Below are 9323 nucleotides of genomic sequence, written 5' to 3' on the forward strand. Positions count from 1 at the left end.
TATTTCTTTGTACAAAATAAATCAAATCTCTTATTATAGCCAACCCTTACAACACTTCAAGTGCTGGACTGGTGAATACGTCTTACACCGTGTACCAAAGAACAATTAAAATGTCTCAAAGGAGCATTCATAGTCACTTGCACCTCACACATGAGGTCACCTCTTGGAGTCAGATCATTCATGAGTGCGCGACACGAGGCGTAATGGGAAGTGGAAGTGGTGTGAGTAATATAGTAGTTAGCCGGGGCTGAGGTTGAGTTCTGAGGAAATCACCAGCAGTCCGAACACATTAGCTTTTACATCTCCGAGATGCTGATCTAATTTGTGCTTATGAAAGGAAATGAAAGAGAATTGCATTAGCACTGATTCTTCTGCCAGGAGTGATTCACACTATTTTAGTCAACATGGACCTTTCCTGTGAGGTCGCTGCTGTGTCATCTGCAAGCAATCCACAGTGAGGATATGATAACTCGCTGCGGCATCTGGGCTGAATGAGTGTGATTCAACTGATTCTTAAGAAGAAACGTCTGAAAGTCTCACAGACTCACACCACTTGTACTATAACGAGGGTAAACTAAAGAGAGTAAACTGTTCCAGCTGACGCACCTGACTATTTAAAAGCTTTTTATTTTACCTACACGTTATTTGCAAGTGACTGAAACAGCAGGTGGTGGAGTTTATGCTAACAGGATGATATTAAACGTTTCAGACCAGGCTTCAACCACAGAGAACATGGTTAAAAGGTGTAATAAACTCTAATTTATACCAATCAGCTAGAACATTAAAACCGGCAGGTGAAGTTAATAACATTATCTTGTTACAATGGTATCTGTCGAGGAGTGTGATGTATTGGGACGACTGGGTCAGAGCCTCTCCTAAACACCACATCTTACTGGAGTTCCTGGTATATAGTGGTACCAAAAGTGGCCTGCCGATCCCACAGAAAAGCTACAGTAGCACAAATCACTAAATACTTCATCCTGGCTATAAAAGAAAAGAGTGAGAACATCATTGGTGTGGGACTGAGTAGCCCTTAGACTGGTCAGAGTCCATGCTGACTCTGTGGACAATGCCCTGCTAACAAACCTTGGGTCCTGGAATTCATGTGGATGTTACTTTGGCACATACCACCTTCCTAAACATCACTGCAGACCTCATACACCCCTTCATGGCAATGGTAGTCCCTGTTGGTAATTGCCTCTTTTAGCAGAATAATGCTTCCTCGTACACTCCAAATCTCTCCCCAGGAAGATGAAACTACATTCACACCCAGCCACAAAAGACCCCAACAAACCCGTTTGTGGAAGGGAAGTACTAACGACCCATATAACAAGGGGGAGGAGCAACAAACCCCCAACTGAAACCGAAACTCAGGTGTTAAAGGCTCCTTTAGGATGTAAGTATCTGGAACTCCCAACTGGTCAGTCAGAGCTGATGAAGCCTCTTGGATGAGAGGTGGAACGTCTTCAAGGAACTCAAGCAAGTCCAGTTGCTACGATTAATCTACCAGAATAACCACGACCTGGATGACTGAGAATCTTCACAGATACTCCAAACACTGTTCAACAATGGTTTGAGGAATGTTCGAGGTGTTGACGTGGTTCTCCTGATCTGTGCTGGCAAAACAAGTCAGATCCATAGAGGCCCCACCCGATCCGTCTTGGATCCTTATATCACAGGACACCTTCGGAGATCTATGGAGTCCAGGCCTCGACAGATTAGAGCCATGTTGGCAGCACAAGAGGGACCTCTGCAACACTAAGCAGGTGGTTTTAATGTTGTGACTCGTCTGCCATCCAAATGAACGAATACAAGTCATAAGTGCTGACAGCTAATATTTAGGCCTGGGCACCACTCAGCACAGAAATAGATTTGGATATAGATCAGACATGATATTGAATTGGTACGGTGCTTAGTGGTTCATGTTCTATTTCTTTGTAAAGTGACTAAGAAAAGTACCATAAGGATTATTTAGTGAGACGTGCGGATTGTATTCCATGTTCAAATCATCTCACTAAAGTGCTTGAACCTCAACAGTTTGCTTTCAGAGTAAGTCAGTAAAGCTTTATTTATATATACACAGTTACTGCTTCATAGAAATTTAGAAAGTACTGAGTAAAAGTAGGTATTGTCAGTCTGTTAAAAGAAATGATTAACCCCTACCAGTTAGATTGCCGTCCGATGAAGGTATTGTTTGGTTGACTATATTTTTAGTTCACTAAAGCTGAGAGAAAATAATTGAATAACTGACAAATCTTGTAGTCTATTCCTTTTTAATCTCATCTCATTCAATGTCATAGTGAGTTTGCTGTTTATATGCATTTTGTGTTTTTATTCTTGGCTGTGAGCGATGCATTGTAGAGGATACAATGCTTTAAATCTAGGAGCAACTCTTGCAGTGTAATTGTCCCAATTTTACTTCTCTGCATTCATGAGTTTACATATAGTACATCTAGAAAAACTCCTGTTGAAAACAAAGAAACATGAATATAAACTATTAAAAGAAAAACCATGTAATTTTAACAGATTTGGTTCTACTTTGGATGCACTGTATGAACCTTGATAGAGTATTTAGGGATTGTCTTGTGGTGACAAAGGCAGGGTTGCCATCTTGTGGCAGCAGGATAGAAACAAACTTTATCAGCATCAAACTTGTGTATGTGTCCCAAAATCACCAAAGCTGCTGATTAATCATTTATAAACATTTTAGTTTTCCTCAAGCCTTTTGTCAAAGTATTTACTAATCATGTCACTGTATCTGTCTCTTACCAACTTTAGGTGTATACCTGTGTTACTGCAGCATTTAATTTCAAACAACCTTCAGGTGCACCATTTGACTTCAGTGTAATAAAAAAAGAAAAACTTAATGCTTCTTTTATATAAACGCCACATGTGGTGTTATAAAATATTAACAGCTGGATTTATTGTATTGTGTTTCATCAGTTGCAAACAACATTTCACAAAATCGGTGTCTTTTACAACATAATGTGATGTAAGATAAATGAAGGAATGCATCCATCCATCCATCATCTATACACCGCTTAATCCTCACTAGGGTCGCGGGGCTGGAGTCTATCCCAGCTGACTTAGGGTGAAGGCAGGGGACACCCTGGACAGGTCACCAGTCTATCACAGGGCTACACTTAGAGACAGACAATCAAGCACACTCACATTCACACCTACGGACAATTTAGAATCACCAATTAACCTCAACATGTTTTTGGACTGTGTGGGAGGAAGCTGGAGAACCCGGAGAGAACCCACGCTGCACGGGGAGAACATACAAACTCCACACAGAAAGATCCAAAGTGTCCTCACCGGGATGCGAACCAGTGACCTTCTTGCTGCGAGGCAACAATGCTAACAACAGCGCCACCTTGCAGCCTGAAGGAATACTTCTGTCATGAAATATTTTACTGTTCTGTGTATCTGTGCTTTTAAAAGCTTATTTTACAAATAAATAAAGATCAAACATCTGACACAGAGTCTGGGAAACTGTTTGTAGAATTAGCAAATGCTGAGTGAGGAAGCAGATCAAGGAAGAGTGAAAATTTGTGTTGAGAATTCAGAGTATAATATCAGCAAAAGAGAAAAATGTGAAATCAGTGAGACAACTCTCACTGAGCTGATCCACCAAGCAGGAGACCAAAGATCCGTGGCTGTGATAGGAGATCACAGTCACAGCAGCACATCGTGGCTCTGAGTTGAGGGCCAGAGGGAAGGACAAGAAGCCTGGAGCTTAGAAAAAAAAAAGAGAAGACTTCCACAAAACAACAGAGCCTGTGGTCAGCTGCCCGTCCCTTCATGGTGTTTTTTCATAATGCTGTTCGTCCACTGATGTTTTATTCATTTCCTTTGTCTTGTCAGTTTACCATTTTTCATCACAGTATCCCTCATGAGCCCAGTGTGTTGGGGGATAATAATGCATCATGATGGCAGGCTCAGTCCATTATCAGATGTTTCTTATTTGCTTGACTTATGGACCAGTTTATTTGTATACATGGTACCGTGCAAAAGTCTTTGGCCACCATTAGGTTTGTTGTTTAGCAGGTTTATACTGAGAATAAATATGCATCTGTCAGTCTATGTATCAAGACACAAACAGTGTCTCTTTGCACTCAACATGTCTTCAACTCTTTTGGGCAAACAGTTTGAGATTTACTGCACTGATCTTGGTTTCACTGGAAATACGTGAAAAGTTTCTTCTTGGTTGTTTAAGCTGCCTTTTGTTTTTGGTTGTATGATTCAAAGTTAGGTCTTCATGTATGTTTTTTTGGTATTAAGCATTACAAAACACACAGGTGGTAAGGCTTTAACTCACTGGAAGTTTGCTTATACATAAAGTCTCAACACATCATTCCAATGAAAATGCTAAAGATTACACAATTTGAAAGGTATAAAATCACAATTGTGTATCAGCAAGGTCACTGTCAAAGACACTTACTAGACACTCAAGATGTGGTATTCAAGGTGTTATGAAGACATTTGAAAAATCACAAGAGGTGAACCACAAAAATAGAGTGTAAGACCAAGAGAATTAATGGTGTCTGATGAAAAGTTTCTTAGAGTTTCTCCTTTGAGAGACCAGAAAAACTCTGCCAGATGCTGAGCAAATAACTTGCTCAGCATCTGGCAGCTTCATCTGGATACCAACTTAATCCTCCTGCAGTCCAGAGAAGTTTGATCGGGAATGGCCTCTGCGCTAGTAGCCAAGACAACACTTTTTTTGGAAGGCGAGCTCCACTAAAATATGCGAAAGCTCACAAAGACTGGACTGTAGATCAATGGAAAAGTCCTGTGGAGCGATGAATCAAAGTGTTCTTCGACAGTATGTAAGAAGAAGAGTTGGAGAGAGGTACAAGAAAGAGAGCTTGCAGCCTTCAGCGACACATGGGGGAGGGTGTGCCAGGGTTTGAGGCTGTGTTGTCGGGGATAATGTCCAAAAGGATGGAATCATGAATGATGAAATGTACATATATTCTGGAAAGTACCTTCTTGTAAACAGCTTCATTTTAAGCCCACTGCTAAATGAAGGGAGATTGTATTTGGAGAAAAAAACAGCTGACAAAAAAACAACAGTGACAGTGAAAGAGTGCTGACCTCTATAGAATCCAGACCTGAAAATGATAGAAACTGTGTGGAATCATCTAGACAGAGATCAGCTGAAAGACAGCCTGAGTTTGAAGAAGAACTCTTGTAGCTTCCAAGTATAAAGAGAGGTCACATTAAATACACTATAGAAGGTATGTAGTTGTAGTTTTTAAATGCTGTGATAGTTTTTCTATATTGTCTTGCTGTATGTTAGTAAAGTGACTCAAAAATAAACAAGTATGCTCACTATAACCTTGCTTAACTCTAATGATGGCCCAAACTTTTGCCATGCACTTTTAAATGAATGCCACCTAAACGATCCAGTCCATCAGCAGTACCTTTAAATAAGCAAATACATGCATGAAGGACTTACTTCATCATTAGTCACGGCTGCATTGTGACAAGCAGCTAACAGTGTCTCCATGATTACAACTAGAATACATTTATGTAACCTAATGAGCAAAACAACATAATTAAAAGTTATAAAATGTTACGTATGAATAATTTTCTGGTTTCTCTTCTGCACAGGAGAAGCGAGGTAGGCAGAGCTCAGAAGTCATTTAAAGAACAGCAGGCCTATGCAGGAAAACTTCACACTTCAGCAGAGTCATCAAATATGTGCACATCACAAAAATATCGTTTTGGTTCACAACCTGGCAATTTAGAGAGATTCATTTATTTTTTATCACTGAAGTTTGGTTTGGGTCAGTATTATTGTTACGATCATGGTCAAATAAATAAATAAAAAGTCTCAGAAACCAGCCTGCAGGTCCGTCAGTGTATCATGTGACTTTAGACCTGACTGACTGCTGTGCTGGTTCGTTCTGATGAATGGACTGGAGGTGAACCCAGACGTGATGTGGGTAGATAGCAACGTCCCTTTAAAGCACAGAACGGGCAGGGGGGTGAGGTTTGATCTCATCTGGAACAGGATGGGGGCTGTCAACTGATCCTCATTGTAGTGGCATTAGCTCGACCCTCACGGTGGATCATGTAGATCAATCCTGAGAGTTGTAGGGGTGTGAAGCCCCTTTACATCGACATACTTTCTGTTTTTTAAGTAAAGGAGACATGTACGATGCCTGTATTTTCTTTTATTTTCTTAGGTCACAGGTAACTTAACTGTATTACTTTAATTAGGGTCCAAAGACCCGATTGGAACTCCTCGTTTTTTTAAATTATTATTTTTCGTTACAAAGAAGGCCGTTTTGAGGCCCTAAACGTACTCGAAACTGCACCAAACTTCACACGTACATCAGACCTGGCGAAAAATTTTATGATTTGGTGGAAATACAGACCTCAATGGAAAAATGGCTCCACAGTGCCACCTTGAAAATTTCAACGGAGTCCTGTTGGAAGCACGTTTGACCTAGAGCTACACAATTTCATAGGCATGTAGAGCTGGTCGGCACGAACAAAAAAGTCCATCAGGACCAAGCTCTAAAATGCAACATGGCTCAACTGCGCCCCCTACAATATTTCAGCAGAGTCCCATTGGGGCTACGTTTGATTAAAAGTGGTGATTAAAAGTTCTTCAAACACTTCGCAGATGATGCCCGGCTTGGAAATGACGGCCCGTGCAATTTCGATCAATGGTCATTTTGTCCATTTTTGCTGCGTTTCTGGCATTGTCCTGTCAGAAGGCTGTTTCACCTATAGCTACAAAATTCGGTGGGCATGTGTAGCAGATTAGGATGCACAAAAAAGTCACTCAGTGCCAAGCCCTAAACCCAACAGGAAGTCCACCATTTTGAATTTTGAGAATTTTGGCGATTTTCAGTCATTTTTGGCAATTTTCAGCTATTTTCAAAAATCTGTCTCCTCCTACAGGAAAGGTCATACACTCCTGAAAGTTGGCCAGCACAAACTACAGGAGGTGGTGATTCAATGTTAGTAAAACGGTCTGCACAATTCTGCTGCCGTGGAAATGGCACAACACCATAAAACACCAGAATAGGAGACGTGCTGTGTAACTGGCCTGTCTGTGCTCCGATCGGCCTGCAACTTTACACGCGTGCTCCAAGTCTCAGCCAGAGCGCATTGCCGCCATGGCCAACACGCATGCCGCCGCGGCTCGCCACTAAACAGGAAGTGGCTCGTAACTAGGCCGCACGTGCTCCGATCTGCCCCAAACTCAACACGCCGGATCACAGTCCTGCCCGGAGCACATTTGCACCACACTAAGACGTGCGTGAAGGCCAACAAGCGCACGGCGAGGACTCGTCCATCGCCGCTTGCGGCTTTAGTTTACTTTAATACTCACCTCAACGCCTAACATACCACAACTGATGAAGTAATCCGTTGTGTTTGGACTGTAAATCTGCCGTGGCACCTGTCACCCTTGGGAGCGAGGAAAGACGGGAGTCATTTGTTTTTTGCCTTGCTCAGGTTCCTCCAGACAGGCACACTTGAAATCTGATGCACTGGGTTTCACTACATGAGGGTGGCAACTGGAAAAACAACAAATGGACAAAATTAGTGACTAGTCAGTGAACATAGTAGAGCACTTTGCTGTTAAAGAGACGCAGCTGGTAAAGATCGAATCAGATCGAAAAACTCGTGCCTCACAGGTTAAAAAAGGATACCAGGAAGCAGACTGCATCACATGACCAGCAGGACAAATCTGAGCGTGGAATGAGAAAGAGCACTTGCAGTTAGATTTAGTATTTGTATTCTATATTAGACTGATATGGGTGTTATACAAGTTTGCTAAAGACAGTTTCACACCTGACAGAGCAAAGCTATCATAGATGATTGCGAAAGTATGCGACTTATTGTATTAAAGGTTCATTCCACCTTCATAGTATTCTCTAACTAACAAATGTTTAAAGGTTTGTTCCACTCAAAAACGAGCTCGGTCCAATGAGAAACAAGGGTCCTAGAAACCTGGTCCTACAACTGCCATCGCAACAAAATGTAGCCTCATCTGCTCCAGATACAAGCTACTCCAGCAAAGGGAGGTCTGTGTGAGGGCAATTACTTATACCCGTTCATTTTCCAGAATAAGCTCTCTGACTTCCCAGTTTGTCCAGGAAGCAGCAGCAACAACACAATAAACCCACCACCTGGCCCTCAGAATCCAACACATGCTATTGAGAGGCACAAAATGCACAAAAGCAAGAGATGCTTCCATCATACGTGGGAATAAGAAAGGAGAACAGGAGAAGCTGAGGTGGAAGAATTCAATCGAAGTATCGGGCAGGTTGGAGCAGACAAAATGACCAGCAGAGTGTTGGTGAGGAACATCTCCTGACTGTCCTCATTGGACACTGTTGTTGATTGTTTCAATATGATTAGTCGCTGTAACAGTCAGCTGATACTGATCGGCTCTAACTCAGCGTGCGTATTTAATCTCATTCTCCAAGATGCACTCTGTAGCATGTGGGGTTTAAAGTTGGGACAAGAAAATGTGGCATCTGTCCAGAATATTAGGAACCAACACGTTTAATTCTTTTGTATATGACCTGCTGATATGAGGCTGTGGCCAGACATGTTTTGAATCACACGTGCATTAACAACCTTAGACCTCTATAAAACGCTATTTCACAAGATTGTTTCATAAGACTATCTAATTTTCATAGTCTCAAACATTAACAACGAATAGCAGGTTCAAACTTTTACAGCATACAGTCAGTAGCTAGATTTATCCATCTGAATTACATAAAGTTCCTTCCTAACATTGCAGATCAGTCCATTCAATGTGAAGAAGATAAAGGGACAATCTCTTTCTGATTGTAGACGAAGGAGAAAGAGTTGCATACAAATCCTGTGACTGAATTTTGGGAGTTCTGGAGACTCCTTTTTTAAAAAAAAATATTAGACACACTGCTGGACAAACTGGTAGTTGTATGAAATCGGCACCATTTGTAGATAATTCTCCTCACATTGGAATGACTTATCTTTAATAATTTAGGAGATCTTTGCAAGAATCATAGACTTTTTTTCTCTTTAGATCCTGCCATGATGGCATGACACACCAGGTCTTGATGGTGACACATGAATATTTCATAATCAAGCTCACCTGATCTGGATCCAGACGTTGACCGGGTTCCAGTCACTGTTCTCAGATTGTCAGCTAACCAAGAACAACCGCGCATCGGCTGAGTCTCCCAGGACCACTTGTGTTCACTGCCGCCGAGTGCCACTCCTCTAAAAATAAAGGATTTCAACCACCAAGACTGCCTCCCCTGCTCAAGCCCACATCTCCTCCAGCTCTCAGACAAGACTCTCCA

The sequence above is a fragment of the Stegastes partitus genome, unplaced genomic scaffold (genome assembly GCF_000690725.1).
Source record: "Stegastes partitus isolate 25-593 unplaced genomic scaffold, Stegastes_partitus-1.0.2 Scaffold1505, whole genome shotgun sequence".
NCBI lineage: Eukaryota > Metazoa > Chordata > Actinopteri > Pomacentridae > Stegastes > Stegastes partitus.